The sequence below is a fragment of the Opisthocomus hoazin genome, chromosome Z, assembly GCF_030867145.1.
Source record: "Opisthocomus hoazin isolate bOpiHoa1 chromosome Z, bOpiHoa1.hap1, whole genome shotgun sequence".
In the NCBI taxonomy this organism is placed as follows: domain Eukaryota; kingdom Metazoa; phylum Chordata; class Aves; order Opisthocomiformes; family Opisthocomidae; genus Opisthocomus; species Opisthocomus hoazin.
Window position 1 is genome coordinate 31,219,794 of NC_134454.1, and position 23,942 is coordinate 31,243,735.

Genomic DNA, 23,942 nt, shown 5'->3' on the forward strand with positions numbered 1-23,942 from the left:
AAAAAAACCATTCTGAAAAGGTGTACTATGCCTTTAGATATCTTTGCTCCCCTTTTTCTTTCTGTGTGCTTTAATGAGTAAGCGACACCAGCCTGACTGTGTGGAACAATTCACAGACTGACTTGTTTCAGGCTCTTTGCAAAGGAGAGCAGCTACATTTGTATCAGTTAACTGACTTCATGTGTTTGGAGGTTTATTCCCTGTCACTGGCATCGTTATGTACTATCTCTTTTGTTGTTTTGGTAATGAAAGCTTTAAGCAATTAATGAGAAAAATTGTTTTAGTTGCTTTGTACATCCTCTACAAAAAGTTTTGATCTTCATTGAAGGCAATATTTACTTCAAAAAGAAAAAAAAAAAAAAGAAAAAAGAAAAAGAACAAGTATATTCCTGTTATCACATAAAGCTGGCTGAAGTAAGCTTCATATTTGTTCCAATAATAATTGCAAAATGGATAATTAACATCCTTCCTTAGACCACTAATGACATTTTTATGAACCTTGATTTCTCGTCCTCTTCTTGGAAAATCCTTGCCCTCCATTGCAGGGAGTTTTAGAGTTTTAAAGCAGCTTCACATGCCTTACTAACACAATTCTATTCCAGTTTAACAAGTTTCAGGTTTCCAGAATTACAAAAGCAAGAAGGAATTCACATCTCCAAAGACTTTAAGATTATTCAGAAAATTCATAGTGAAGTGCAAGAGAATTTGTGTTTCAGATGATGGGACAAACTTTAATGACAACTTAACCAATCTAATATCACTAAAACCAAGACACAAGGTCTCAGCGAACTGTTAAATGGAAAGTCTTCTACTTGTTTTTCATCTGTTAACATGCATTAAAAACATATTAACATGTACAAAAGAAGCATACTGCATAGAGAAAAGCAATATATGTTGTCAACAGGAACATTTAATAATTTGACATTATGATGTCTTTCAGACTATAAGAACACCAAAATGTGAAAGAAAGTGTCTGCATTCTAACAAAAGCAAACAGACTTCAGGAGACTTCAGTTTAATAACAACCAACCAAAGTTTTGAATGTACTGCTGAGTCTGCCAAGTGAATCCCTTGTTTCTTTCTTGCTGCATTCCATCATGGAAAAACTTGCTGAGAACCATCCCATAAAAGTCTTCAGTAGCATGAGTCTCACTAGTCTGGTTGCCACACGTTCTTCTCTTTTGCCGCTTTTTCCCATGAAATTATTCAGAAGTAAACCAGGACCATATTATAGACAAATACTACCTTATGACAAGAAGTGCTGATCATCCAGAGACTGAAAGCCAGGATTTTATGAGACTGGAAACCAGCAGATACACATAAAAACGTTCAAAATGACTTGTCACATTTTTCAAAGGAAGGCAAAATTTATGAATTTTCAACGATAAAATATGTACATTAACCCTAGCATGAGCTACTGCCTGGAACACGTGGCATCAGGGCACTGACAAATGAAGTAGCAGTAGAGTTAGTCCAAGAACACTCCTAACCAAAAAATACTGCTGAAGACCATTTCAGAATTTATTATTCAGAATCTGGAAGTCAATTAAGATTGACTTGATTGTCTTTAGCACAGACAACACAAATTTATCAGCATTAAAGCCAACACCCCTGGTGCCTGCTCATGGAGAGAATTCCCTATGTCTTCTTAATTTCACATTTATTGAACAGCAAATGATGGGCCATACATTGATTGAAAACTATGAAATTAACACATCAAAACAGGCAGTCAGTTTCACAGAAACTTTAATGAAATATTGTATGTTTTTTTGTTAGTTGCATTTCTGGTGACACAGGATCACTAAAGAGCACCTTTGACTCTTAAAATCCACGCAGTTTTCTTTGTTTCTTTCTTTCAATCTATTTCTTGTCACTTTAATTACAGAGCATAAAATCAAATAAAAATCATTTTTCAAAAAGAGCCAGTGCTATTTCATCACTCATTGCCACTGAACATCAAATTTATAGCAAAGCACAAGACAGTTTTCAGAAGCCCTTCACCTTGCAAGTCTCTGGAAAACAGATCACTACAGCCTCAGTCTGCTCCTGGCGCTGGTTTCACCCTTCGCATCCCTTGTGTCCCTATAAACCAGTCTGTGTGTGCTTCAGTTGGACTGCCTCTGTGATGGTTTTTATGTTAGCATTCATCTTCCCTGGGCTCCCATTTCGTTCCTGACAGTTCCTGATCTCCATAATAGCTTCACCCTGCCATCATGATAAGTCAGACATGCACTTCCTTTTTTAACTTCTGAGACCTCCCCGAAACCAGATTTCGTTTTGTCCGAAGCCATGGCAGACTCTGTTCCGACTCACTAATCATGCAATTCACATGATTATTCTGTTTTTGTCTTTGATAATTACACGCAGAGGCTGAACACACTCTTGAAAATTTTAAAAATGAAACCAGTATGCTAAGATATTTTTATGCTGGAAAATGCAATGTAGCCTCAAATGCAGCTATCCAGAGATGGAAGCAAAATTAGCACATCCCAGCTAAAAAAGCCAGGCACCTCGCAGCCCAGTCCTGTGCAAGCCTGGTGCTGAAAGAAGCACGAGACACACTTCACAACAAGCTTATCCTGGCAAGAAGGGAAGGGTTTAGTTTTCACACAGAGCAGTGGCAGCTGTGAGTGAATGAATTCATGACTGCATAGCTCAACAGCAAAATGAGTTCCTGGGTTTTTTGCTATTTTATCTTTTTCTGTGCATCACTTACTCTAACCTTGTGAGATATAAATTGAAATCTGCTGCTTTCTGTTATTTTGTCTCAGTCCCAGATCTTCCAAAGCAGGTGTACAACTTTACAGATGATAATGCTGTGTCAGATGTTGTTTCCAGGACCACAACTAGTGGCTTTCTTGTTTTCGAAGTAAAATGCCATGTTATTTACAGTAGATCAAAAAAAAATCATAGTGTTTCTGATTGAAAAAGCCGACTTTCAAGACAGAATAAAAATTAACAAAACAGAAAATTCTCTTGGATACCAAAATAATCTCTTAAATCCAGATCAAGAAGGGTTTTAGATTTATTATTGTTGTTATTAATATAATTGTCATCACTATTAATTAAACATAGTGTTGGTGTAAGTTGAAGTGAGGTGAGACAGAGAAACACTAATCCTCTACATCTGATAGATATAGTATAATAACTAAACGATATATTATGTATTAGTATAGTGTACATATATATAAAAATATAGTTATTGTCTATTAGTGTAATATGCATATAGATATATATTATACACTAGTATATTACAGTAGCTGTCAATTGGCTTGACTAGTTTTTTTCCCAATGAAGAAATGAGATAAATGCCTATCGTAGGAACCAACAAGAGATTTTAAATTAAAGGTACAATCCTGTCTCACAGTTATGAACAGGGGAACTCTGCATACACATGGCTTGTCCTGCCCTATCCCCAGCACCCTTAAATGCCTCTTCTTTGTTTACAATGTCCTTATTGTTTCCAGGCACAAAGGCCTGTGGAGAGATCAGCCGTCTTGTCTCTCTCCATTCTCCTCTCTCTTCCTGCTCTTGTGTGGCAGACCTGAGCACACACTCCTCCGTTGTTCCTTGGCTGAAAGCAGTCTGCCTGTCCCACCACCACCGTGTGCTCACCGTAGTCATATCACAGCGTGCACAGGAAGGTCATGACACAACTAATTTGCTCTTTCTACATTTGGAACTGAGACATGACGTGTCACAAGAAGCATTGCCAGCAAACCGAGTTTAACTGTTACAGTGGGTGAAAAAAAATTAAAAATCCCACAGGCTAACTTCTTAAATTGTAATTATCCCTTTCTCATCTCTTCTACACCTCTGCTTGTGTTCTTCAGTTGTCATTTAAGATGCATATATAGAGAAGAAAATACAGTCTCTTTTCAGTATTTCTTGTTTCCATTTTCCAATTTGTTATTTCTAGGTGGAAATCCATTCAAATTCTTTACTATGTCATATCTGAAAATTAAAGACATGGAAGTATTTGACAGAAGAGAAATTATTTTCTGTGTGACAGTACCGTCTTGTTGCTGTTACAATTGTATTTACTCTGCCTCTTAAATTACATTTCTACACAAGAGGTTAGAATAGATTACCTAACAGGACTGTCTGGTCTTGAAAACTTACAAATAAATAGATAAAACATAGGGCTTTCTGCTTCAAAAGATCTGGTAACCTCCAGTAGTAAACCTATACATTTATTTAAGAATGTAAGGAAGCAAAAAGCTGTCTGTGTGTTTAAAAAAACTGAAAATAGATTTTTCCCAAAACTTTTTTGTAAATCTATCCCAAGGCAATGGGAAGGTATTCACTATGCAAGAACATGTTGGCCAAACATGTTCAGTGTTGCACTGAAACTGTGATAACAGTGCTTCATTCACTCATTTTTTTCTACAAGTTGAAACTACAGAGCCAGACTTTCTCCTGAGATATATTTTTTTTTTTTTTTGTACTCAAAGGTACAGTGTTTTAAATGACATATATCAAGAAGACAGTTCTAGTAATACAGGAAATTTGGTCCTGAGATACCCAAATGATCCAGTAACAAAATCTGGAGTAATTTGAGATTATTCTTGCTATTTACTTATTTTAGAGAACACTTGATCCAAGAATAAACACCAACAACAACCCCAACAACTGAAAAAATTTAGCTGCAATTACTATATTCAGAAACTGACAGATCAGGTTACAGTCCCTATGTCCTGTGCCTCTGTTACACCGCAAGTCACAGGAGTTGCATTATCACGATTATGTGAAGATCACCAGGATTCATGAACAAAACTTTGCTGCCCTTCATAACTCTTCATAATTCAAATCAGCTGTAAAATATTGCATTTCTAAATTGTTAACATTTCACCAGAGGAAGAGCCAAAGGAAATAGGAAATCAGGAATTTCAAGGGTAAATACACAGGACATAGAAAAAATCATAGTATACCACATAATGCATGGCAAAAACCTGCTGTGACAGAAAACCTGCAGATTTCGCACTGGAAAACTTTACCATCTATATATCAGAGCTGAAACTGCTTTGGTCACTCTGTTTTTCTCCATGTACTTGTGCTTTTTTCACAGTAAAGACAAGACCCCAGAGGAATGTGTAAGGGACACTGGAAATTTTGAGGGCTACATTACCACCCAGGTACATCAATGTGCTCTTCAAGGAATGAGTCCTACGTATACATAGTATCAATTGAGCAACTCACTCTTATACAATCAGGGAAATGTTTGTGTGTTTGTAAAAAGAAAAGAAAATAAATCAAGGAACATGGGGAAGGTAAATACAGAAGTGTTGCCAAACTGAATGCTTTTGGAGAAATGGTTGTTTCACAAGATGTCTTTAATGAATGTTCTACACTTGGAAAGTTGGTGGCTTTCTATATGCAGAACCACTGATAATCATTTTATTGCCTCATTTCTTTGGCTGTAAAAGTGCACTTTCAGTGAAAAGCAACAGAGGACCAATTTCTCAGCCTGCAAATATCCATCAAGAGCTTGTAAAAGTTGTCCACGTTCTGGTAATTGATGGACTCAAATTTGTTGTTTACAGAGAAGCAAAGTAGGCATTCAAGTCAGGGGAAAAGGAGCAACTGATAAAGGTATAAAGTTAAAGTGTGGCATCTGATAATGATGTACTCCTGTTCCTCTTTGCTATCACTTCATCAATATTTACTTATTATTTTATGATCCATACCAGTATATATATTATCCTGGTTTCATGATTTGTAATGCATAAATGGGAAAGGATATGACTTAGAAAGTTTGAAAAAGGAAATGCAATTTGGAAATGAAATACTGTTGAAGTCATGTGTGTGGTCCTGTCTTTTATTGTAATGCCGACTATTCTACAATTAATTAACTAGCTATTAAATAGTGTGAAATAAAGAATTACCACATGCAGGCCAAACTTCAACAAGTATTTCAGCATCATACATTGCATGGGTAACACAGGTTATCTTTTAAAATCACCATCTGTGTATTCTTGCCTAAAAAATGGGAATTTCTCATCTGAATCTTCTCCCTTTTCATATGTCTCTCTCAAAATATAGTGTACACTCTCTGTACAAATGACATATAAACTGTAATTCTCTAGGAGCTTCCTAATGTGAGCACTATAGTTATACTACTTTTTCAAATAAACTCACTGCTCCTACCAATTCTAGAAAATTATTTTTGGAGTATATTATAATATGATTCTATGACTCTGTACATTGTGTTGAATCCAGAAATAAAAAATGTAATGTATGCAATGAGCAGCTGGCTGTAAAGATTTTGGAAAATTTTACCAGTAAAAGGTGAAGTCTATCTTAGCTGGCCAGCCACCTGACCAAAATACTTGAAAATATTGCTCAGCCAAAGGAAATTTGGAATATTCAAAGAAAGCAGAAAATAAGAAACACAGAATGGAGTACAAGTAAATTTAATTCAACAGACTGCCTGAGGAGTATTAGAATGGTATTCATCCAGGTACAGGTCCCAGTAGTTGAAGGTACTTGAACAACTTCTGTGGTACCTATAGCTCCTTCTACTCGAAATACCTTAGAAATTGTACATTTCTGAAACAGAACAGGTTTCAGTCTAATTAGATGACTAAAGAGAAACACTGAAAACACCCATGACTGCATCATGTGATGCTGAAATATCCTCTCCAGTAAATCCTCAGCCACTATACATTACAAGTCAATTTGTCACGCTTAAGATTAGGTAAATTTGGCAACAAAAGTTTTTAATAAAAAAAAGAAGTGTGAATAAATAAAATATATAGGATTTTACATATTTTGATGGGCTTGGAAAAAAAAAATCAGTTTTTACTCTGTCCTCCAAGTACTTTTTGTGTCACAAAGTGGAGTTTTTATAATGCTTCAGGCTGGCATGAAGAAATAGCTTTGCAGCTGGTTCCCCTTTCCTCGAAAGGAGATCAAGTATCATTTGTCTGCCTTCTCAGGTAGTAAATAATGTAATTTTAAATATTTTTATCTTCCCCAGGTATATTACCTCCAAAACTTCAGGAAATGCCATAAAATACTAATTGAGAGTTCCCAGCTGTGTAGAAGCAACTTTGATCTGTCAGACCGTATAGAAGAAAAGCCTGTTCAGGAAGTGTGGGCTGGATGAGTGGTCAGTGAGGTGGATTGAGAACTGGCTGAATGGCAGAACTCAGAGGGTTGTCATCAGTGGCACTGAGTCTAGTTGGAGGTCAGTAGCTAGTGGTGTCCCCCAGGGGTCAGTACTGGGCCCAGTCTTCTTTAACTTCTTCATCGATGACCTGGAAGAAGAGTTAGAATGTACACTCAGCAAGTTTGTTGATGACACAAAGCTGGGAGGAGTGGTAGATACACCAGAAGGCTGTGCTGCCATTCAGCATGACTTGGAAAGGCTGGAAAGTAGGGCAGAGAGGAGCATGATGAGGTCCGACAAAGTCAAGTGCAGGGTCCTGCAGCTGGGAAGGAACAACCCCATGCATCAGTACAGGCTTGGGGCGGACCTGATGGAGTGCAGCTCTGCGGAGAGGGACCTGGGTGTCCAGGCGGACGAAAGGTTAACCATGAGCCAGCAGTGTGCCCTGGATGCCAAGAAAGCTAACGGCATCCTGGGGTGCTTTAGGAGGAGTGTGGCCAGCAGGTCGAGGGAGGTTCTCCTTCCTCTCTACACTGCCCTAGTGAGGCCTCATCTGGAGTACTGTGTCCAGTTCTGTGCTCCCCACTTCAAGAAAGATGAGGAGCTACTGGAGAGAGTCCAGCGGAGGGCTACAAGGATGGTGAGGGGACTGGAACATCTCTCCTGTGAGGAGAGGCTGAGGGAGCTGGGCTTGTTGAGCCTGAAGAAGAGAAGGCTGCGAGTGGACCTAATAAATGTTTATAAATATCTGAAGGGTGGGTGTCAGGAGGATGGGGCCAAGCTCTTTTCAGTGGTGCCCAGTGACAGGACAAGGGGCAATGGGCACAAAATGAAGCATAGGAAGTTCCATCTGAACATGAGGAAGAACTTCTTCCCTCTGAGAGTGACGGAGCACTGGAACAGGCTTCCCATGGAGGTTGTGGAGTCTCCTTCTCTGGAGATATTCAAGACCCGCCTGGACGCGGTCCTGTGCAGCCTGCTGTAGGTGACCCTGCTTTGGCAAGAGGGTTTGACTAGATGACCCACAAAGGTCCCTTTCATTCCCTACCATTCTGTGATTCTGTGATATTCTGTGATTCTGCAGGACACTGAATATAGTAAGCTGCAGTATACTCAAATTCAACCCAGCCTAAGAGATTTATGCCACATACATGAGACTACTTGGATTTATTCCTGTCAGCATCTGCTTAACCTGTGGTTATACTTTTGCTCAAAGTTTTTGCTCGTAGTTACAGTGCTCTTGGCCTTACAGCTCTCTTATTTTCCTAAGTAGCTATCCACAAAGCATATTGCTTGTGAAGCTTTTGGAGCTTGAATTTTTGCTCTCTGGGAAGAAATTATAATGAAGAATGTAGATGTTGATAATATTCTGTGTTTGGTTTACAGTGATGTCCTGTTTCATCAAAGACATAACTTCTTGCTAACAACCTGAACTTTCTAGCTATAACTGTGGAAAATGATTTCATGCTAGTGTCAAACCACTGGCAATCTTAAATTCTGAAATACCTGTCACCATTTACAACAGAAAAAAAAGAAGGTTGACTCTCTATTTTCTAACACAGAGCTGGAGAAGACTCAGGAGCCTCAAATGACTTATATCCATCCAGGGGCATGGAACAAACAACAACAAATGAAGCACAAGCACAGAAAGGAAGCGTGTTGAATCTCTGTTACAACACAGCAAGTTAACAATGTTGCTTCAGGAGATCTCTCTCTCCAGGTGAGGATTCTCAAACAGATCTCCTACAGAGATTTTGGTGCTTACCTGGAGTATTGGATGAATCTATTTACTCTCACGGCAGAGTTACCTTATGCCTACAGCCGTTAACTCATTCTCTTTCAGTACAGTGGAGTATTTACACAAGTTTCATAAGTCAGGTAATGTTTTATTATAATGCACTTTCATGGTTTTGGAAACAAAACCAAATATGTTTTGTGCCAAGGAAGGTACTCATCCTTTAGATCAAATACTCGTGAGCACTTGTCCTAGCAGAGATCAGAAAGACTTGACCAATAAAGAAGCATAAAGGTGACAATGTTGCTCCAGTTTCTGTTCTGCTAGAAGTCACAGCAGGGTCATATCCCACGGAACTAGCTGCAAGGCAGCAGAAGTAGAAAAAGGTGTGGCCCTAGTGCTGGAGGAACAAGTTCAAGTCCGGTGGCAGCAACAACAAAGGCATGGAGCACGAGAAGTGCGGGAATGGGAGTGATAAGAGTGAATATAAGCATTTGTTCTCTCCCTTGACCCTGTAACTAGAGGGTGCCCAGATTGCAGTTAATCCACATGGCTTTGGAAGATTAGAATCACGTCAAGAATCTTCTGTCAGTTTAGCTATGTCTTCTTATACAATTATTGTTCCAGTGTCGTCACATCGCAGAAAAGCACACCGAATCCTCCCTCTTGTTCAGTCATTTTGGTGTCCTCTGTTTCATTAGAGCAGGAGCATAATTCTGCTTTTGTGCTAATGAAGTCTGTCTCTCTCAGTAAAACCTTCCCACAGCCTTGTTAGAGTAGAAAAGGAAATGTGATTTACAGTCTAATTTTACAGTGCCTAAGAAAGTTCTGGGTTTGATTTAGAATGACATGAAATGAAAAGCAGGAAATCCTAAGATTAAAAAGAAGGAAAAAAAGAGTGTTAATGAGAAAAAGGAAAGAAAGTAGAAATTCCATGAGAAATTTGTCAAGATTTATTGTTTCTTGGTAATATTTCAAGCTTTTGTGATTACTCGAGAGACTGAGGAAAAGTGATTCTGCACATACACATATACTCTACGCTTCTCTGTAGCTTCCTAAAGAAGGAATTCAGCCATGTGATAGTAAAGAAGAATCACTTTCCTTCAGCAAAATTGGTAGTCAATATGGATAAGCCACTTTAAACAGACCCTGGTTTTCTCTTGCTACTGTTATGGACCAGTCCTGAATGCTGAGCACAAAGACAGTTTGGCTTTTCCATTCCTTCCCCCTGTGGTCCCCAGCATGTAGTGCTACTGTCTGTTGCCCAAACACAATAAAAAGTAGCTGACAGGCTACATGACATCTTTTTTGTCATGCATACTTGTCATTACCTCCAAAGACAGCAAAGATCTGCCCAGACCTTTTTGCAGTTTCTGTTCCCTTCACAACTAACAGGACTAAACAGGGAAACTCATGAATACCTATGTGTTTTCGATGAGGATGTTGCAACTATGGCAGTGAAAATGAGTAACAAACTGGCAGGAACTTCTTGGGTCAGGAATCAAAGTCTATAATCTTAATCATACATTATGTCAAATTCTGTCCTACTGCCACAAAGTTTTCGGTCTTCACTTTGATTAGGAATGCTATTCCATGACCTTCTGTGTCTGACGATTAGAAACCACTTTCTAAATTGTAGCCTAAGCTTTTAAACAGCCGTTTGATACCCATTTCTTCTCATGCCAGCACTGTTCTGCAGTTTGAAATTGTTCTCCTGCCCTCCCGCCCTGTTGGAGCAGGTGACTAAATAATATGTTGAGAGAAGATATTGAGGATGTGCACAGACTGTCAAGTCACTTTATGTTGAATTTAAGATTCCCCTATTTTCTTTTAAATTTCTCGTCAGACTCTGTGTGTTAGAATCCCCCATTTGGTTGTATGCTCGTAGCTTACACTTTCTCATCAATAATGTTCTCATGGTTTTTTTCTATCTGACTAGATGTGTGATGAGACATGGCTACAGTTTGAATAAGCATTAGAAGGTGAGTGAGCTCTGGCTTCTTTAGAAATGCATAAGGACTTGTAAAATGTAGTCATGGTAACCTGATTTCAAAATGGGGCCAGAGAAGGAGTGGCATTTCTTTTCTGAGCTGGTCTTCACTTTCTACCTTAATAAAAATTTTCAGTGATGTCTGTATTCATCCAGAGTCTTTAGTCTCACACTTCACAGTCTTCAGTCTCACACCTGACAATCATCAGGAGTTTCAAAATCTAACTTCCTTGGACTTTCCCTAATTTAACCCTTACTGGCTCCTGGAAGGGGGGGAGGGCATGGAGGATAGGAGCGATATAATTAGCTCACATTATCAACTGTGGTATGCTATGCAAAGAACATCAAGCTGTTGTTAACAGGGCACTTAACAGTTCTCCATCTGCTCTAAGTCCGAGTAATATTAAATTTGCGTTGCTATAGAAGTAAGACAGTAAGAGAAAGAAAAAAACACGTGACCCATTCATTTAAACAAAATGGTGTCACTGCATGCAGATCTGCATCTATTTTGCCATGTGTAGGCCCAAACAATTTGTTCTTTCCTGACATGGGCATCACTTTATGGTGTACAACAAGTGTATGCACTGTGCTAAAGTCCAAGGGTTCTGGATGGAAACATCTACCTCTTTTCTCTGGCACATTACAGAGGAAGTCAAGGAGCCTGCCATTGAAAAGCTTCATCTTTGCTACAACACATTTTAGTTAATAAAGCTTCACAATCCCCATGCTACTGCCCAAAGCAGAAATCATAGTCTCCTGCTAGCCCTTGGCCAGTTAGCCGTTAGTACACATAGAGTCTCTGATGGTATGCTGAGTGTTTGGTGTGGTCAGGTGGGCAATGGGTTATTCTGGTTTATTTTTGTTTCTTATTCGGTTATATTTCTAGATCTATCTCTGAACTGGATTAGCTGAACATACCCACAGGAACACTTGGGATCAGTTCAAGGCAAGCAGCACTGGAAGAGGGCTGGAAGGGAATGCGTTTGGACAATACCCCAGTTGTAAGATAAATTGTGAAACCATGCTCTCGGGTTCTAAATTCACTTTAGATCTTGCCCTTCCTTACTCTGTGCTTAATTTCTTAATCTACAGAAAAAGTGTCAAGCTCTTTCCCTTTTCAAAGGAATGTTGTAAGAATCCAGGAAGAATTAGCTGCTTGGATATCAGGAGGATGGAGGTTAAATGTCCATGTGAAGGAGAGGAGAGTGCAGAGGTTTTATGTCTATGTAAAGTAAGAGCTGCTTTAGTCTGATACAAGCAACTCAGACAGAGTGGGAAAGAAGGGGGAATGTGAAAAAGGTTCCAAAACGATGCTTAAACCCTTCCCCCCTTTCAGACGCATTTGCAGCGGAATGCAGATTCATCCCAGAACAGCAGGTTGCTGCATCATGCTCACTGAACAGCTTTCTCAATTTATCTTCAGAAGGAGTTGTGCATCTTGCTTAGGCATAATACATTGAGAATGCAGAGAATTGTAGTGATTCTTGCTCTCAAAACATCAAGTTAAAGCTACAGGAACAAAAACAAACCACCAAGTTTTTCTTCTGACATAAGTCATTTCAAACAGTGGCCTTGACTTTTGTATTACTGTCAGTCACCCACATTTAAAAGTGAAAACTGAAAACAGGTAGTCACGTAAATAATAGAACGTGGAATTTAGCAAGTGCATAATGAAAAGGCTTTGCATATTTAGCTCCATTACAGTATAATGGACAACAGACTGGGTTTGATACCCATGAAGTGCTCTGACTTGAATAGTAACAATTTAACACGAGAAGTAGACAACCAATCACAGAGATCTGAAGCTAGAAAGGGAGCTGGTTCAGCAACAAGCTCTGCACAGTGACTTGTCCTTCTTGACATATCCCTCATACACCAAAAATCAGGGAGCTGCACTGGTTTTCGAGTATGACATACTTTAACAAGTATTCTTTGCCCCGGAAGGTATGTACATTTTCAGGCATAAAACAGGTAATATGTTGGTCCTCTTTAGATCGGACAAATAAAAATCATGGAAACTGAAAGCATCCTCAGGTGCAACTTCAGGATCTGTTCCACAACAAGGTCGCCTACCTCTTGCACAACCTCTTCCCTCTGGAGAAAGTGCTTTATAAAGCAAGCAAACACCATTAGAACAATTTTACCACTGAGAAAAGGGCAATCATGAAAAGTCACTTGACCAGCTAATAGAGGAAATCCATTAGTGTACAGGTTTCAGGCCGGTCCTTTAACCTGGAGGTCTTACTGCTTTGTCATTGTCAGTGTACCATTCCATTGCCGCTCTGCAGTTTTCAGATAGTCTGTTTCTGTACTAAAAGCGGCTACATAGCTTTCTTCTTTTCAGAGATCAGACTGTTAGTGATATAAAAAGTATGTGCAAGTTCACCCCATGTAAACTTGGCTCATGAAGAGAGTCGTATATGTCTATGTAGATGGGCTGAATAAATAGATGGTGTGCATTGCCCTAAGCCCAATATATAGACTAATGTAGAGAAAATCAGAGGGATGTAAAAGAATTAAGAACATGCAGGAAAAATGTGGTGGCTTTGAGGTACATTTTCAGTTATGTTGAGAAAAGAACACTTGTGGATACTTGGACAGTTTTGTCGCGGATGACATCAGCACAGGGCAAGACTGTTCATATCACCTGGGCATCCCAGAAAGGCTTTCCTGATCAGTCTGCATGTGTCAACGATCCCCATGCAACCTCCAGGTTCCAGTTTCTGAATAAACTTCTTGTGCTTTTTATACTAAAGATCATTCTCTCAAAAGTGAACACTGAACAAAGCCCAATCTATGATTTTCAATGGATGCTTCCTTCCAGCAACATAAGCTACATTTCAATATATATTCTTAGGCATTTTAAGTACTTAACTGAGAAGACTGAGTGCAAAAGAGAGAAGGGTTAAATAAAATGCAGGAAAACCTTTGAGGTCTTTCTTCTTCATAAACCAGAAAAGACGAAAAGGAGTCAGAGAAAAGACCTAATTCAATACAGATTTATATACTGTGAGATTGCCTTGCATGAAACATGTTTTAGAGCGTATTAATAAGTTCATTGTGATTATTTCCCAAGAACTGTAGAAATTAATGTTAAAATAGCAAAATGTCCTGAGGAGATACAGGCCCAGGTTTATTTGCTGAATTAAGTACACATACAGAGGTTTCTGGCAAAGCCTTATCCAGTAAAATTTTCATAATGCTTGACTGTACATGAAAATATATATTAGAAAAAATTCAGAGTTTTAATAGAAAGAACATTACTTAAAGAATGAAGAGAAGAAGGAATAAGATAACATTCTCTGACATTCAGTCAATTTGGGGAGAAGCAAGCTACAAAAATGACAAAGCTTTCTTGCATTTCCCTGCACGAGGGTAAAAAAGAAATATCTGTCTTTGTTTCGAAACAGTACTGTCAGATGGCAACTTACACGCTCTTAAAGAAAGAAGGAAAGACATTGTATGAGTTAAAACCAAAACTGTTATGAGGTTTGTCTTACATCGAGTCAAGACAAAATTATGCTCCTTTATCTCCTTTCTTTTCAATCAGCAAAAAATAAGACTTCCTCTTTTTTTCTGTTGATCTTTTCTGGTTTAAAAATATTTCTTGATGTGATTTGTTTTTAATTCTCCATTCATACATTTTCCAACACAAGATCTCACACACAAAGCAACCAGAGTGAGAAAAAAAGTATATACTAACTTCCTTGATCCTTCTGATTCATTTTGTTGTCATAAGGGAGGAGAAAAGAAAAGGGGACAGGAGAGGCAGTATCTGCTGGAGAGAGAAGGGCTGTTAGGTATAAGCAACTGTAAGAGACCTGAAGCAAGAGAACTGCCCAGACCCTGTCAGAAACAGTTAGGTTTTATAAATCTAGAAATTGTGCCAGGGAAAATCAAAGTTTTTGTCACTTTCTCCATAAAACGCAACAAACTGTTTATAAAATATGTAAAGGTGTACTAGGGTAATAATAACACCAAGTGCATTGCTATATTGGTCCCAGTGTTACGTCACAGGTGCACTGTCAGTTTGCCAGTAGCTCCTGGGACGCATCAGGTCTTTACGAGTCCACAGACTGAGCCAGGGCACAAGGAACAGCACCAAACAGGCTGTGTGGCTGACAGGTTTCAAGATGGATTTTCTTTTAATCTTGCAAATTCTTTGGATTGCATTTGCGGAGAGGAGGTGTTCATAATATTTTATTGGTGTGAATTCTTTCTTGCATAATAAAAAACACAAGAGACAGCAGAGCTTAGACTGTCATTTCTTCTTTTACTGAAGGGTTAGGGTCTCTCTCCTTCTCTCTCAAATTCATTATTTTAAGAGAATATGTGGAAATTTTGGAATATTCCCACATACTAGACATTGTTGAAAACTCAATCTGTAAATTCAGAAACTAAGTGGCGGTGGGAGGATGACATACATAAACTATTTATTTTGCAGTTCATCAGAGAACAAGGTTAAAAATAGAATTCTGAAAGAGGAGGGATTAAAATCCTAGAATATCCTTCCTCACACCAAGCCTGCTTTTTTCTTTTTGTCATATTTATTTAGCCAGTGATACTGAACAAGTGGTTTGCTATTGAAGGCATAAGGTTGCCCACTTTGGTTTTGTTCCTTTCCTGTAATTAGACTAATGCTGCAGGTCATGCTTTTCCACGCAGGAAGAAGTAGGGACTTGAAAAAAATGAACCCTGCAGAAGAGCAGGGCCGTGCAGAGGTACACAGGATGCACAGTAGTCTTATCAAGGCTACAGCTACAAACAGACTCATTGTTTTACCCATCACTGGGACACCCGATAAGAACAAATCAGTGTAATGCTAAGTAAGTTTCTCTTAATTTAGGCTTTTCTGACTGCATTCTATTTGACTTCCCATTTCAGACAATTTTCATTTTCAAATTAGGTTAACATGGCTATGCTTGTCATCCAATTGGTTTCAATTACAAAGTTTTACATGTATGCATATGTTGAGAAGGAGAAAAGCTAATTTAGAAAAATCCAGCAGAATTTGTTTTTCCCCATTCACTTTTTCTCCCAGGCTGAAAATATTTGTGATTGTCAGCTGCCGCTTCTGTTACAATGGCAGTCGAATTACATCCCCCTCTCCCAATAGCTATTAAGACAGGTTAAATAAAATCTGCAAAACTCTGCCCTAGGGCAATTTTTGAGGAAGGATCAAAATACAATGTCTTTATATCAATGTCTAGCATCTCTGTGTGCGTGAAAACGAAAAGGCATCAGGGGAAAGGAGAGTGGCTGTGGAAGGGCTTAAGGTTATGGCCTAAATTTGAATTTGAAAGGTGTATACATACTCTGGGATGCTAGTCCTCCCTGTGACATGCATGTCTGGTGGAGAGCCTGGTAAAAAGAAATTTTCTTCAGGCTTCTTAACACAGGAAAATGCTGTAACCTTTATTGACTGCTTCAGGAAAGGGGTTTTAATGCGATTCTTTTGCTGCAAGTAGTCCTTACATGCCATTAAATCTTAACTACAGCAAGTGCAGATCTGCTCATCTTTTTATATCCACATTGAAGAGAAATTTTCTGCCTCTTGATGATGTGTAGTGTTGTTTCAGTGCTTCTTTAGTGAGTAGGGTGGAGGCATCTGTGTAGTTTTCTAGATCTGTGATAGAGTAAGATGCTGTAATTGACTCTCAGTTGTTTCAGACCAAGCTTTTTAAAATATTTTAGTCACATTGAGGTTTAGTATTTTGAACACCAGTTACTTGCTCACAGATCAAGGTAGAGCTAAGAAACATCCCATATGAACCACCTTGCATAGCTCTTTAGTTCGCAGCAAAAGCTAAATGATTTATGAAAATATTAGTATATGGAAATCAGCAACTAGATTTACCTAATTTTACTAGGCAGGCAGCTATGACCAGCACAGACTCAGTGCAAGAATATTCGTAGAAAGAACATTGTTTCTGTTATTTAAAGCAAGCATTATGAACAGCAATTGCAAAACACTTCTAGTGCACTTTTCTGGTTTTCTGCTGGTAGAGACCAAACAGTGAAAAGAACAAGATTTTAGTAAACTGTAGGGTTAGATGTGTTATAAGCAAGTTGGTTACCAAATAATGTTAATTACCTCTTAGCTCCTGAAAATAGTCTGTATATTGAATGACATACCGATTGCACTTGTTCTGCAAGAAGGTATAAAGGAAAATCCTACTGTGTTTTGGGGGTTTTTTCTGGGGCAAAATGCATTGCCGTGGAAATACATAGACAAAGTTACACCTTTCCAGACTTGCAGGATCATTTACACCTATTCATGGTGTACTCACCCATAATGAAGTCAGATGAATGCCATGGGTTTAGGGTAAATTTGCAACCTAAAAATAAATTTTAAAATGTGCCCATGTCATCTTACAATACAACCGCAGCAATCAAACAATGAAGTGAGTTTATTTTGGCTGTGGATAGCTCTACTAATCAGAAAATAAAGACACTAAATGAGACTGCCTACCTATCTGTCAATCATCAACAGTAGTGCAGAGCTAAGGTATGGGCTTACAGTATAGTTTTTCTTTAATTTTTTTTTTTCCCCGCATTGGAATGTTTCAGGGCTTAGTAACTAAGGTAGGTCCTCAGAGAGTACAGGGACCTGTTTAAGCAAGGGGATGGGGATCCCACAGGAGGTGCATCATCCCTTCCTCGCAGGCAAGTGCTCCGGGCTCTCCAGGGCAGGGGGGTTCTGTCCACTGTGCCGCTGTCCCCTGCAGAGAGCAGGTGCCACTCTTCAGGAGGCAGTGCTCAAGAAATCGGAGAGGGAATGGAACATCCCATCTTCGGAGTACTGTCCTGATGAACTAATCAGGAAGAGTCATAAATCTGAAGACTGTGATATTTAAAGAAGGATTTAATTTAGGGACAGGAAGAAATGTGGATCAGGAGCTGTTGCTAGAGTAGAAAAGCCATGACAGCATTTATGCAGCACATACAGTCTCTGGGCTTAGAAATTTTGCGGTCTTGTAAGAACTAAAAATAAACAAAAAATGTTAAACTTCTGCATCTGTCAATTCATGAACACTGAGGTGGGCGAATCTCTAATGACCGAAAGAAATACCCCATTTCCAAGCCACAGCTTTCACCACCATCGCTGAAAGCTTGGATCTGATGTCACCTTTTTCAAAAAATATTAATGAACTGGAGTGTATGTATTGTCAGTATTAAGTATAGCAACCCATAAATGTGTAGAAATATGACTTCAGATCAGAGCAACTTCAATCATCATTTTGAGTCATTTCAAAGTAATTGAAATAAGTACAGTCCCTAGAGGTATATATTTTTCTTCCCATTACATGTACATATAAATCCAAAATGATTTTTCCATTATTTCCAATCAGATTTTTCAGTGTAACCTAAGGGACTTAACAGTGTGTCACTAATAATTTCTAGGAAATTAGTGTCTAATAGGGACCATCTGGGAACTACTAGCTAGAAAATATAGATAGGAAATGTAATGTTATTAAAAAAGAATTTCCCTGTGCAAAATTGTTAATTTCACTAAACACAGAAGCATTTTAATTGGTCAGAGTGATCTCAACTGAAAGATTTTTTTAAGGGGGTTTTGTGTTTGAGAGGGTATTCTGCCTGTACCTGACACATTTCACAGAATCACAGAATGGTAGGGGTTGGAAGGGACCTTTGTGGGTCATCTAGTCAAACCCCTCTGCCAAAGCAGGGTCACCTACAGCAGGCTGCACAGGACCGCGTCCAGGTGGGTCTTGAATATCTCCAGAGAAGGAGACTCCACAACCTCCATGGGAAGCCTGTTACAGTGCTCCGTCACCGTCAGAGGGAAGAAGTTCTTCCTCATGTTCAGACGGAACTTCCTCTGCTTCAGTTAGTGCCCATTGCCCCTTCTCCTGTTGCTGGGCACCACTGAAAACAGTTTGGCCCCATACTCCTGACACCCACCCTTCAGATATTTATAAGCATTTATTAGGTCCACTCGCAGCCTTCTCTTCTTCAGGCTCAACAAGCCCAGCTCCCTCAGCCTCTCCTCGTAGCGGACATGTTCCAGTCCCCTCACCATCCTCGTAGACCTCCGCTGGAATCTCTCCAGTAGCTCCTCATCTTTCTTGAAGTGGGGAGCACAGAACTGGACACAGTACTCCAGATGAGGCCTCACTAGGGCAGTGTAGAGAGGAAGGAGAACCTCCCTCGTCCTGCTGGCTACACTCCTCCTAATGCACCCCAGGATCCCATTGGCTTTCTTGGCAGCCAGGGCACACTGCTGGCTCATGGTTAACCTGTCGTCCACCAGAACACCCAGGTCCCTCTCCGCAGAGCTGCACTCCATCAGGTCCGCCCCAGGCCTGTACTGGTGCATGGCGTTGTTCCTCCCCAGGTGCAGGACCCTGCATTTGCCCTTGTTGAATCTCATCGGGTTCTTCTCTGCCCAAATTTCCAGCCTATCCAGGTCACGCTGAATGGCAGCACAGCCTTCTGGTGTATCTACCACAACTCCCAGTTTTGTGTCATCAGCAAACTTGCTGAGTGTACACTCTAACTCTTCATCCAGGTCGTTGATGAAGAAGTTGAACAAGACTGGGACCAGTACTGACCCCTGAGGGACACCACTAGTTACCAGCCTCCAACTAGACTCAGTGCCACTGATGACAACCCTCTGATTTCTGCCATTCAGCCAGTTCTCAATCCACCTCACCGACCACTCATCCAGCCCATACTTCCTGAGCTTCCTTAGGAGTATGTTGTGGGAGACAGTGTCGAAAGCCTTGCTGAAGTCTAGGTAGACAACATCCACGGCTCTCCCTTCATCTACCCAGCCAGTCATGCCATCGTAGAATGCTGTCAGATTGGTCAGGCATGATTTCCCCTTGGTGAATCCATGCTGACTGCTCCTGATAAACTTCTTTTCCTACATCTCCTTTGCAAAGTACCACGGAGAACTATGGCAGTTGTACATGTATCCCCTCCTTTTTCCAGTACTAATGAGTTTCTTCAGTTTTGTCTCCACTTCTGATGCACCTCAAGCACCTCTTGACAGAGATACATAGTGCACCACTGGAGTCATCTGCTGGTTCTGTGTCATGGGAGAAGTTAATCAGGGAGCTCAACCCACAAGAAAGAATGAAGAAATAAAGTATCTGAACTCCATTTCCTTTGTTCGTGCAAAACACTTTATTGAGATGCAATTTAAGACTAGTGTCCTGCAAAATAAAAAAGTATAGATCTCAGAACTCATTATGCTATTGTACTTTTTTCTTGATAAAAAGCAGTTATTTGACTTTTCATCTGATGTTATTAATATGCTGAAATTTCTCTCCTGTGGAAAACCATTATGTCTGCTCTCATGTTGGGGGGTCTTGAAAATCTGAACCAATGCACCTTGTGCTGTACACCTCCCCCGGTCCCCGTACTTTAGTTTTTCTTCACCTCATGCCAAAGTTTCCTTCTATTCCTGAAATCTGGGGTCTGTCTTCTGCTGCTTTCTAATCCTCACTCTCCCCTGGATCTTGATCATCACTAGTCCATGGTCACTACATGGTCAACTACTGCCTCTGATTACCATTTCCCCCAGCAACTCCTCCTTGCTACTGACCAGCAGGTCCAGCTCTGCCGCATGCCTGTGTGGCCCCTCCAGGACCTGTATCAAGAAGTTATGCTTGACACAGTCCAGAAATCCCTGTGACAGCTTGTGCCCCACTGCATTTCTCTCACAGGTGATGTCAGAGAGGTTGAAGTCCTGCAGGAGAAACAGGGTAGGTGGCCAGAGACTGGGTGGTCAGTAAAAGCTCCCCAAGGTGTCACCTGTCTCCCTGCCTTCTTCTCCAGCCCTGACCCACTTGCTCTCACCCACGTGTTGCCTTCCCCACAGGGAAGCCATGCACACCCCAGCTGGTCCCACATGTAGAAGGCCATCTCTCCTCATCGTCCCTGCCAGCCTCTGCTGACGAGCTCGTACCCATCTGTCGCAGCACATCAGTCACAGGAACTGTCCCACCACATCTCAGTTATTCCAGCAATGCCACTTGTCATATATGTGTCCAGTCCTTAGTTATCACAGTCCCTTTTGTTCTGTTTCTGCCTCAGCTTTGTACCACTACAATAATCGCTGCAGTGGCTGTCGTGAAGCAGCACATCCCTATGTGGAAAAAAATAATTACTTTGCTTACATGCTTTTTGTGCTTTTGTGCAGACTGATGCTGTTTCCTCAAAAGACTTTTTACGGCTGCAAGGCACTGCCTATTCTCGTAACTCACCACAGACTGAAACCTTCACACAGAAAAATGTCCTAGGTTTGATTGGAGCACACACCTTTCCCTTCCCCTGATCCATCAGAAGTCACACAAACACCCAGCGTATGAGAGGCAAAAATTTAATTCTGATCTGACAAGACAATTTTGGATCTTCCCAGAGCAATCCTCCACTGGGTTCACCTATTCTAACATGATTACAAGATATTTTAGGACCCTTCCTGGTGAAGATTGTGGGGGGCTCATGCTGTTTCCGATGACAAGGAACAACTCCAAAGTCTTATGTCACAGGCACTCCCTAGACTGAATTTTCCTTTGAAGAACTTTTTATAATTATCAAAACAGAATTAAAAATAGAGAAAAAGAATCAGAATAAGTGAAATGCCAGTGTTTCTCACCAATTATTTAACAAAGAAAAAGTTAATGAAATAACTGAAATATCTCAAGTTATTCTTATCAGACATTATTGGTAGTAATTCTCATTTACTTCATTCAAATTATCATTTAAAAATTATTTTGTCGCAGGTTCATTGTACAGATGATGAAAGTGAAGCACAGAGGATGAATGTGAGGTCTCTTTGCTATATATGGGTATGCGCTATTTGTTTCATTGAGTGGCCTGACTGACCTAATAAAAGCACATTGGTCAAACCTGAACAGGAGTTTTGTGAAGGGAATGGATGAGCTGCTTGTTTTTGGAAATACAAAGCAGAAGTGGAGGAACACAATGTAAAGCTACAAATACAGGCTGGGCAGAGAATAGACTGAGAGCAGCCCTGAGGAGGACTTGGAGGTGCTGGTTGATGAGAAACTCAACATGGCCCAGTAATGTGAGCTCACAGCCCAAAAGGCCAGTCATATCCTTGGATGCATCAAAAGCAGTGTGACCAGCAGGTCAAGGGAAGGGATTCTGCTGCCCTACTCCTCTCTGCTGAGACCCCACATGGAGTCCTGCATCCAGCTCTGGAGCCCTCACCACAGAACAGGCATGGAACTGTTGGAGCAGGTCCAGGGGAGGCCACAGAAATGATCCGAGGGCTGGAATACCTCTCTTATGAGGAAAAGTTGAGAGAGTTGGGGCTGTCCAACCCGGAGAAGAGAAGGTTCCACGGCAACCTTATTGCAGCCTTCCAGTAAGTGAAGAGGGCCTACAAGAAAGCCGGAGAGAGACTTTTTATCAGCACCTGTAATGACAGGACAAGGAGTAATGGTTTTAAACTAAAATAGGATAGATTTAGACTAGATATAAGGAAGAAATTCTTCCTGTGAGGGTGGTGAGGCATGGGAACAGCTTGCCCAGCACAGTTCTGGCTGAACTCTCCCTGGAAGTGTTCAAGGCCAGGTTGGACAGGGCTTTGAGTAACCTGGTCTACTGGAAGGTCTCCCAGCCTATGGCAGTGGGGTTGGAACTAGATGATCTTTGAGGTCCCTTCCAACCCAGAACATTCCATGATTCTGTGAAGTTCTCTTCTGCTGCCACTTCCCCATTCAGACTCTTCCCTCAATCCAGGTATAACTTGCTTTTAGTAAAAATCCATATCTTCATACAGATTCCATGGAAACTCACTTCATGAAGGCTTCCTTTTGTCTTCATGCTATAACCTTTTCCTTACACCTTCTTTTGGAAGTTGGCATGCATTGCTCCTTGACCCCTTGACTCTTCTCCATCAGTGCCTAAGGATGACACAGCCTCTCTTCTCTACATAAGACCCTATTTGGCTGGTCAGTGAAGTGGTAACCCCTAAAAACTGCTATTCTGTGGCTGACAGTAACAGTCATAGAGTCATAAAGTTATTTATGTCAGAAGGGTCCTTTGGAGGTCACCTGGTAATGACACCACATCACAGCCAGGTCACAGAAGAAGACTCTTACCCACAGTGGAGATCCCACATCCTCTGTGAGCAGCCTTCCCAGGTCAGACCCTGTCCTGGGGGAAAAATCTGCCCTCTCCGCCTAGTTGCAGTGTCCCCTGTAGCAAGCTGTGTCCCCTTGTCCTGTTGGTTTATGTCTGCAGGGAAAGACCAGCCCCCTCATCCTGCTCCTCTGCCAGGTAGCAGCTGCTGACTGACCCAAGTGCCCAAGCTCCATCCCTGGCCACAAAGCACACAGCGTCTGAGCTTTCCACCAGACTCTCTGGCCCCATGGAGTACTGGGGCCTCAGCCAGGCTTGCTCTAGGCACCCAACACCCATTGATCTGGGGGACCCTTGCACCGGACTTTGGACTGAAGAGGTGGTAGAAGATGTGCCAGAGGCAGGCAAGGACCCCCTCCCCCTGGCTGTGGTCCCGGTCCCACAATCCTGCTGGCAGGCACTTGGCTACCCTTGCTGCAAGAGTCCAGCCAACTTCTCACCCCCACCCTGGTCCAGATCCTCCCCAGAACATCTGTCTTCCCACCCCTGACTGTGCCTTCAGGGGCTTCTCCTGCCCAGAGAGTGCTGTGGTTTTGGCCTTGGGCAGCCTGTGCTGGGATTCTGTCCATCCCCATCCCCAGCCTGTCAAACCCCCTTGAGGAGATGACCACTGCTGCGGTGTGCAGCCTGCTGCCAGTGGCTGGGGTCTGCCCGCCTGCTTCCCGAGGGTGCCTCTGGTCCTGTTAGCAATGAGAGTCAGCAATGCTGCTCCAGTACAGAGCACTGAGAGCTGCCCAGAGGGCTTTATGCTTATATTGTACTTGCAGCACCTACCCAATGACTCTCATTCTTGTAACTGCCACCCATCCTGTAAGATTTCCTTGCTCTTGCATGACTTGCCGTACTCACTTTCTTATCTAGATTTGCTAGCAAGTGAGTCATCTTTACAAAGCCTTTGGCACTGAAAACAGCACACCAAATGCCAAGTTTTCCTCTTACTCTTCCCAGACCTCCTCACTGCCACT